The sequence below is a fragment of the Pyrus communis genome, chromosome 2 (genome assembly GCF_963583255.1).
Source record: "Pyrus communis chromosome 2, drPyrComm1.1, whole genome shotgun sequence".
Lineage (NCBI taxonomy): Eukaryota > Viridiplantae > Streptophyta > Magnoliopsida > Rosales > Rosaceae > Pyrus > Pyrus communis.
The window spans coordinates 22,662,659-22,671,158 of NC_084804.1; positions in this window are offsets into that span (position 1 = coordinate 22,662,659).

An 8,500-nucleotide genomic window follows, 5' to 3' on the forward strand; every position below is an offset into this window, starting at 1 on the left:
CTGTAGATTGTAGTCTTCTGTGATCTCAGTAGCCACATGGCAAGCACATGACTCTTTGGATTTTATTTTATTTTTTGGTAATTTTGTTTGTGAAAGACGAGAGTTTGTTTTTTAATTTTTTATTTGTCATCGAATTAAATAAACAAAAAAAAGCATACAAAATTAATTTTTTACACTATTATTGTTTCTTGCTATCAAATTAAATAAACATAAAAAAGCAGACAAAATTAAGCAATGATGTTTGAGAGATTAAAATATATCATTTTTTCTCACGCAATTGGGAATTTTGGGGGTTGGGGGGAACTTGGGATTAGGTGTTTTGGCACTTTGGGTGATGGTGCGCAAGGACAATGAAAGTTGAAGCAAAAGACAATGAAAGTTGTAGAAGTGGTATAGTCGATGCCTAATTCCCATTGCCATGAGTCTTTCTCTCCATTTCGTGACAGCCCTTCTCATTGAATTATATGAGCTTTAAATTTCCTCAATTAGTTCAGTAGCGGGCCTAGTCTTGGCTAGGGTCGATGGTTGTCCCTTTTCCTTTTCGTTTCCATTTCTTCCATCTCTGTCAGCTTGTTTTTCTCCATGTTCTACTGCCCAATTTCTTCATTCTAGCCTAAGATCAGAAAGCCCCAATTGGCTTTCTCATCCCTCCATTCCACAACTGTCTTAATCTGCAACCACCTTTTTTTGCTGCGTTTTGCGACTTAGTTGGAAGGTGTGTAGAGCTCTAGCTCGGGTGTCCACACCACCACCTTCCTTGTGTTTGCCAATCTCAGCACTGTTGCTTTGTGGGAAGTATTTTCTCGTTGTCTTCCTTTGCTTTGTGGTTTAGATCTTTGTGGTGGTTGTTGGAGGATGATGAAGCTTTCTTTTTTTATTTTGGGGGCTTGTGCTGGGTTGGAGGTGCTACAGTGACGGCTGGGGCAGTAGGTTGCTAGGTTTTTGCTTTGTGTTTTGCTATTTTGGTCTCCAATTCTTGTGTTGGGTGGGGCTCTTTTTGTGCTTTTTGAGTGGTTCATCATTATGCTTTGTGCTTCACTTGTATTTGGACCTCTATTTGTGGAGATTAGTTGTGTTGGTAATGAAATTTACCATTGTTAAAAGAAATCCATTGCCACTGATAAAGCACCAAAAGGAAAAGTGAGAAGAGTACTTCCATTGTACTTTGCTTAGATATTGAAATGGTGTGAATAGTGTTGTCAACATTGTGCTTATCAAACTTTTTAAGTTTGGATTTTAATTTATAGGTTTTGCTCAAATTTGTAGCTAAGCGTCTATCTCTGTATGTTGATTGACTAACTAATTATTCGTTTACTAATTCATAATCAAATAAGAGGAATTGAACTAATGAGGAGTTGGAATGAGAGGAGTCAAAATTAGATTCATGTTGAAGTTGTTTATTAAAACCTTCTGGAATTGTCAAGTTGATATAGATTCCATATAAACTGTTTACTGAATCAAAATGAAAATCAAAATAATTACTAAAATGCCTTGAGTTGAAATAAATTATTTTATATACTAATTTTTTGGTTAAAATGGGCAACTGTTGGTGGTGTTGGGTTAATGCAAAGGTCAATCTTGAAATTTAGAAATAAGTGAGGGTATAATGAGGAGGAAAAATCCATTCCGAGTCCCCCCAACAACCCGGAATTCAAATACCATCTAAATGTAGAGAATCTAATTCCTTTAGATTTCGGGTTGAATTCCAAAATTTGCATGGATCCCATCACCTTTTTGACTCTTCAATATTCGGTAAGCATTGGAATATTCTGTAATTGGAATTCAATTATGCGTTTTAATTCCGATTGCCTTTATGTAAATGTGCCCTAATTATATTTGAGAGTGTCAATCGCAACTTTAACCATCATCCATCATCTCATTTTCTTTTATATGTTGATTCCGTTTTTGACATCTTATCTTTTTAAGGTCTATAATGGCACGATCAGATGTTTTGTTTTAACTCTTGAGATTAGATTTTGGGTTTAACATTTTGGTTTAAAACTCAAAATTCGAGAGTTCAAAATTTCGAATCTAAGTGAGAATGATTGAGGTTTTGATTATCGTGCTTATTTTTTATTGGTGACATATCACATAGTTTGTATATTCGGTCTGAAAAATTAGCCTACTTAGCAATGCTAGGGAGTGACACACCCCGACCGAGATCGGAGCGTGCTGGCCGTCACTCAAAGGTGACGTAGCCATGTGCACGTGCGGAAGCTAGTAAGTAGTAATATAAAGGCACGAATAATTAAAAAAAAACTAGCATACAAGTACTAGAATAAATGCTAGTTAGTGCGATACAAATTCAGAGCAGGTCTATAGCAGTCCAAATAAAACGACAACAGTAGTACGCCCGAAGGCGACCCTACAATGTGGAGTGTCTGTCAGAACGCCGGAAAGCTCTCAAGGGAAACCACCGCAACGGCTAAGCAACTAGAACCTGGAGGGGCGCAAAACAAAAGCGTGAGTGGGCAAAAACAAAGCTCTTTGAAAACCATTTCATAAAATACATTCTAACCCCTCACCGTAAAACCTGTATACTTCCCAGAAAATAACCATATGTACGTATGTATAGATATGTCCAACATGCTCAAGGGTATGCCAATCATGCTCAAGATATGCCATGTCAAAACCTCGTAATGAAATGTATGTGCTCAGGTATGAATCATATCAATAACATAACATCTGGCAGCCGGAGTCACCTAACGTGACCTGTACGGCTGCATATAGAGCTCAATCTCAAACTCAACAACTGAACCTGCCCACGAGTCGGAACCACTCTATGTGGTCTGTACGACAGGACTGGGTGTAATACATATATACGCTCTAGTGCTACGATCACGTGAAGGCTGTGCGAACAATCGCGGGTCACCTACGAGTCGGAACCACCTAAAGTGGTCTGTACGATAGGCCTATGCACCTAGCTTGGATCCAAGCTGAGCGTATGGTGCGGGAGGTGAACAACACGTGAAGGATTGTGCCCTACTCTGGGCGGGAGCACTAACACCGGGGGTGCAGGTTATGAGCTCTCTAAGCACCTCTAAACACTATGCAATGCAATCGTTAATTAACGCTTACCTGGCACTTACCTATGCCTCCACAGCACCCACATATAAATATATATGACATATGCATATGTATATGTATGCCACAAATAATGCATGCAAAGATGCATGAACGATAAATAATAAAGTGCATGGCATAAGGCAAATAACCCTTTTTAATTCAATTTCTGAGAATATAAATGTATATAGGTATATACGGAAAACAAAAGCCCACTCACTGGTATGTAGAAGGGTCGTAGCCCCCCTGTCTCGCGTGTGCACGCTCGTCCTCTGGGTACGTGTCACCTAGATGCGAAACAACTATAAAAACGTTAACTTTAAAGCACATAACCCGTTTCTCGTAATAACTTCTCATACATTGCTCAAAATGGACAAATGAATATACCCACGTGCTCTACACAACCTCAGGATCACAACCATAATTTTAGAAAAAATTTTGGACCCCGCACGCGCTCCCACGCGCCAGCACAGGCACGGACCTACGCGCCCCCCACGCGCGGCCACGTGCCAGGCACACTGACGGTGTCAACAGACGCCGTCAAGAATATTCCGTCAAACTGACGGAATATTCCGTTAAATCTAACTGGTTCCGTTAACGGCGTTAGGAATATTCCGTCGCCTTCTTCCTTCGATCGCCGGCAACGTCGCCGGCGCCGGAAACTGGGAAAACCTGCAACTCAGGTTTTCTCACTCATTTTTCAACCGTTTTTCGTGATTTTTGGACCAAATGAAAGCCCTAGACTAGAAGAACAAGTCCCAACAAGTTTTAAGGGCTAAAACTAAGAGATTATACCTGCCCAAAAACTCCAAGTTCGGCCAACTTCGAACCAGGCCTTCCCGACGTCCAAAATCGTCCAACGAGCTACTCCGACGCTCCTGGGAACCTCACAAACACAACAACGAGCTCAGAAAACCCAAAAACTTAATGTACAAACTTTGCATGAACAGTACCCAAATCGGCCATTGATGAATCGACGTGAAAATCAAGGATTCCTCACCTGAAAATGGTATGGCTGAGCTCGCCTCGACCTCACGAGTCGAATGGTGTAGTTGGTTCCTTCGATCTGTGATGGTTTGAAGGTCCTTGGTGTGTGTCCGTACTCTCACAGAAGGAAGAAGAAGAAAGAAGGGAGAGAGAGACACGGGACAGGGATAGAGGGAGAGGGAGAGTGAGTCAGTGTGTGTGTGTGGCCCTCCACTTGCCACCACACACAAAATAACCCCACAACGTGACGAAAAACATACTAGGGGCAAAATCGTAATTTCATACATACGTTTTCTATAATTCCGGGACGGGATGTCACAACCTTCCCACCTTAAAAGAATTTCGTCCCGAAATTCAAAACAACCAAGCAGCAGCCCCTAGTGGCCAAAGAACAAACGAGGATACAAATCCCTCATTCGATCCTCTGTCTCCCACGTAGCTTCCTCAACGGAATGATTCCTCCACAAAACCTTCACTAAATTCACTGTCTTGTTCCTCAGGACCTTCTCTTTCCAATCTAGTATCGTCACCGGCTCCTCGTCGTACGTCAAATCTGGGTTAATCTCAAGCGGTTGAGGAGGTATCACATGAGATGGATCAGCAACATAGTGTCGGAGCATAGACACGTGAAAAACATTATGCACTCTAGCCAACTCCGGAGGCAACTCCAACCTGTAAGCTACCTCACCAACTCGTTCTGTGACTACGTATGGTCCGATGTACCTGGGGCTCAACTTCCCTTTCTTTCCGAACCGCACAACACCTCTCCACGGTGAAAGCTTCAGAAATACCCAATCTCCGACCTCATATGCCCTGTCCGTAGCATGCCGATCCGCTAGACTCTTCTGCCTGTCCTGAGCTGCTTTCAGGTTAGACTTGATCACTTGAACGTTCTGAGTAATCTCCTCAACAATCTCTGGACCTACTAAAACTCTCTCGCCAACCTCTGACCAACACAACGGTGTGCGACAAGCTCTACCATACAAGGCCTCAAATGGCGCCATTCCAATGCTTGAATGAAAACTGTTGTTGTAAGCAAATTCCATCAAATCTAACCGCTGGTGCCAAGCATCACCAAACTGCAACACCGAAGCTCGCAGCATATCCTCCAAGGTCTGAATAGTTCTCTCTGACTGCCCGTCAGTCTGTGGATGATATGCCGTACTATAAAGTAATCTCGTGCCCATAGCTTCCTGGAAAGCTACCCAAAACTTCGATGTAAATCGTGGATCTCGATCCGAAATAATGCTCACAGGGACACCGTGGTACTTCACAACCTTCGAGATGAACAACTCCGCTAAACGGCTCAAAGAATACTTCTCTCTTACCGGAATAAAATGAGCCGACTTAGTGAGTCGATCAACGATCACCCAAATGCCGTCAAAGCCATTATGTGTACGCGGGAGCTTGTACACAAAATCCATGGTGATATTTTCCCATTTCCACTCCGGAACGGGAAGTGGCTGCAACAACCCAAACGGCTTCTTCCTCTCTGCTTTAACTTGCTGACAAACAGCACATCTGCTCACATACTCGGCTATCTCCCTCTTCATACCCGGCCAATAGTAAAATGGTCGAATGGTATGATACATTTTCGTAGCTCCTAGATGCATAGCGTAAGCCGAGATATGTGCTTCATCGAGAATTTCTTTCTTCAACTCCACACTATTAGGCACGAACATTCTACCTTCAAGCATCAACATGCCATCTGAATCACGAACTCTGAGGTCTCGCCTCCTTCCTTGCTCTCGAGCTTGAATAAGTTCTTGAGTCTCCTGATCAGCTACTTAGGCTTCAAGCACCCGATCAACAAGTATCAGCCTAACTTGAAAATTAGCAAGTAATGCCACATCTCGATCTTCGGCTTCTAGCCTTACTCCCATAGTACGCAAGTCCACCAAAAGAGGAACACGACTAGCGTACAACGCATTAATACGGCCCTGTGACTTCCTGCTAAGTGCATCAGCCACTACGTTCGCACGACCAGGATGATAATCAATCGTGCAATCGTAATCGCTGAGCAACTCCAACCACCTCCGCTGACGAAGATTAAGTTCTTTCTGAGTAAAGAGATACTGGAGACTCTTGTGATCTGTAAAGATCCTGCACTTTTCCCCGTAAAGATAATGTCTCCACAACTTTAACGCAAAGATGATAGCAGCCAACTCCAATTCATGTGTAGGGTAATTCATCTCATGAGGTTTCAACTGCCGCGAAGTATAAGCAATCACCCTACCATGCTGCATCAATACACATCCCAAACCATTCAAGGAAGCATCGCTGTAAACCTCGAAATCACCACTATCGTCTGGGAGTGCCAAAACAGGTGCATGAGTGAGACAATGCTTCAACTGTTGGAAACTCCGCTCGCACCTATCATCCCACTCAAATTTGACATTCTTCCTCGTTAACCTCGTCAGTGGTAAGGCGATCACCGAAAAATCCTTAACGAATCTCCGATAATACCCTGCCAATCCAAGGAAACTTCTCACCTCGGTGACGGTTCGCGGTTGCTCCCAACTCTCTACCGCTGCAACCTTCTGAGGGTCAACCAAAATACCCTGAGCAGAAATGACGTGCCCCAAGAATGCAACTTGATCTAACCAGAACTGGCACTTGCTAAACTTAGCATATAACTGGTGTTCCCTCAACCTTTTCAACACCAAAGTAAGATGTCGAACATGCTCCGCTTTCGACTTAGAATACACCAGAATATCGTCAATGAAGACAATGACAAATCTATCCAAGTAAGGCTGGAATACTCGGTTCATCAAATCCATAAAGGCGGCTGGTGCATTCGTCAACCCAAATGGCATAACCAGAAACTCGTAATGACCATAACGAGTCCTGAACGCCGTCTTAGGGACATCATCCTTACTGATCTTCAGCTGATAGTAACCAGACCTCAAGTCTATTTTAGAGAACACACAAGCACCTCTCAGCTGATCGAACAAATCATCGATACGAGGCAATGGATAACGGTTTTTAATCGTCACCCGATTGAGTTGCCTGTAGTCGATGCACAGCCTCAAAGTTCCATCCTTCTTCCTCACAAACAACACTGGAGCGCCCCAAGGCGAAGTACTAGGCTGGATAAATCCCTTATCTACTAACTCCTGCAGCTGAACTTTCAATTCCCTTAACTCCGCGGGAGCCATACGATAAGGAGTTAAAGAAATAGGATTAGTACCTGGAAGCAACTCAATGGTGAACTCTACGTCTCGATCTGGGGGTAAACCAGGTAAATCCTCGGGGAATACATCAGGGAAGTGTCTAACCACTCTCACATCCTCCACTCTGCTAGTAACAGCCTCCTCCAGCATCACATGAGCCAGATACCCCTGACAACCCTTAGTTAACAACTTTTTCGCTCGAAGCGCCGAAATAACGCCATATCTCACCCCACTCTGTTCACCCACAAAAGTAACCACAGGTAGTTCAGGTCGGTGAAACGTAACTACCTTCCCGTAACAGTCAATGTTGGCACGATAGAAGTGTAACCAATCCGTGCCCAGAATCACGTCAAAGTCCACAATATCTAACGGGATAAGATCGGCTGACAAAGCAACTCCCTCTACGATCACTGGACACCCTGGGTACACACAATCTATGACACAACTCTCTCCTCTAGGCATAACAAACTCTAAATCATACCCTAGAGGTGTGGGGCGAGGTTGCGTCGCTTGAGCAAACGTATGAGAAATTACGGAATGTGTAGCTCCACAATCAATTAAGACTCTAGCAAAACAACCAAGAATGTTCAACGTACCCATAATCAAGTCTGGGTTGTTCTGAGCGTCCTGCAGAGAAATATTGTGAAGACGCCCCTGTCCCTGCTGACGCCCACCGCGGCCTCTGCTCGCCTGAACACCGCGTCCCTGAGCACCACGCCCCTGACTGGGCTGGCCTGACTGTCTCGAAGATCCTGCACTGCTAGTGGCAATCTCCCCCTGCTGATACTGTCCTCCCTGATACCACTGTGAACCACCCGCTGAGGCTGGAGGATACGGCATATAGCCGCCCGAATACTGGGGATAGCCACCCTGGGGATAGGGATCCTGAGGATACTGATACTGCCCAGGAGCATAAGGGACAGCATCACCCTGATAGTGGTAAGCACCACCTCGACCCGTCTGGCCGTAACTACTAGGACCCTGGATCTGCTGGAGTGGTGCAGGCGGTGGCATAAAGGTCTGATGTGGTTTCTGCTGCTGCTAACCCTGGGGACAATTCGCCGCTCTATGTCCCACCTGTCCACATGTGAAGCACCCGTTGCTACCACGTCTACACTCGCCGAAATGCCGGTTGTTACACCTACGACAAACTGGGGCTCTGCCTCGCCCACCATCGCCCTGCCTCTGGCCTCTAGCGCCACCAGCAAATCTACCTCCACGACCCTGTCCAGTGGCACTGAAGCCACCACTCGAAGAACTAGAACTAGCTCCACCTC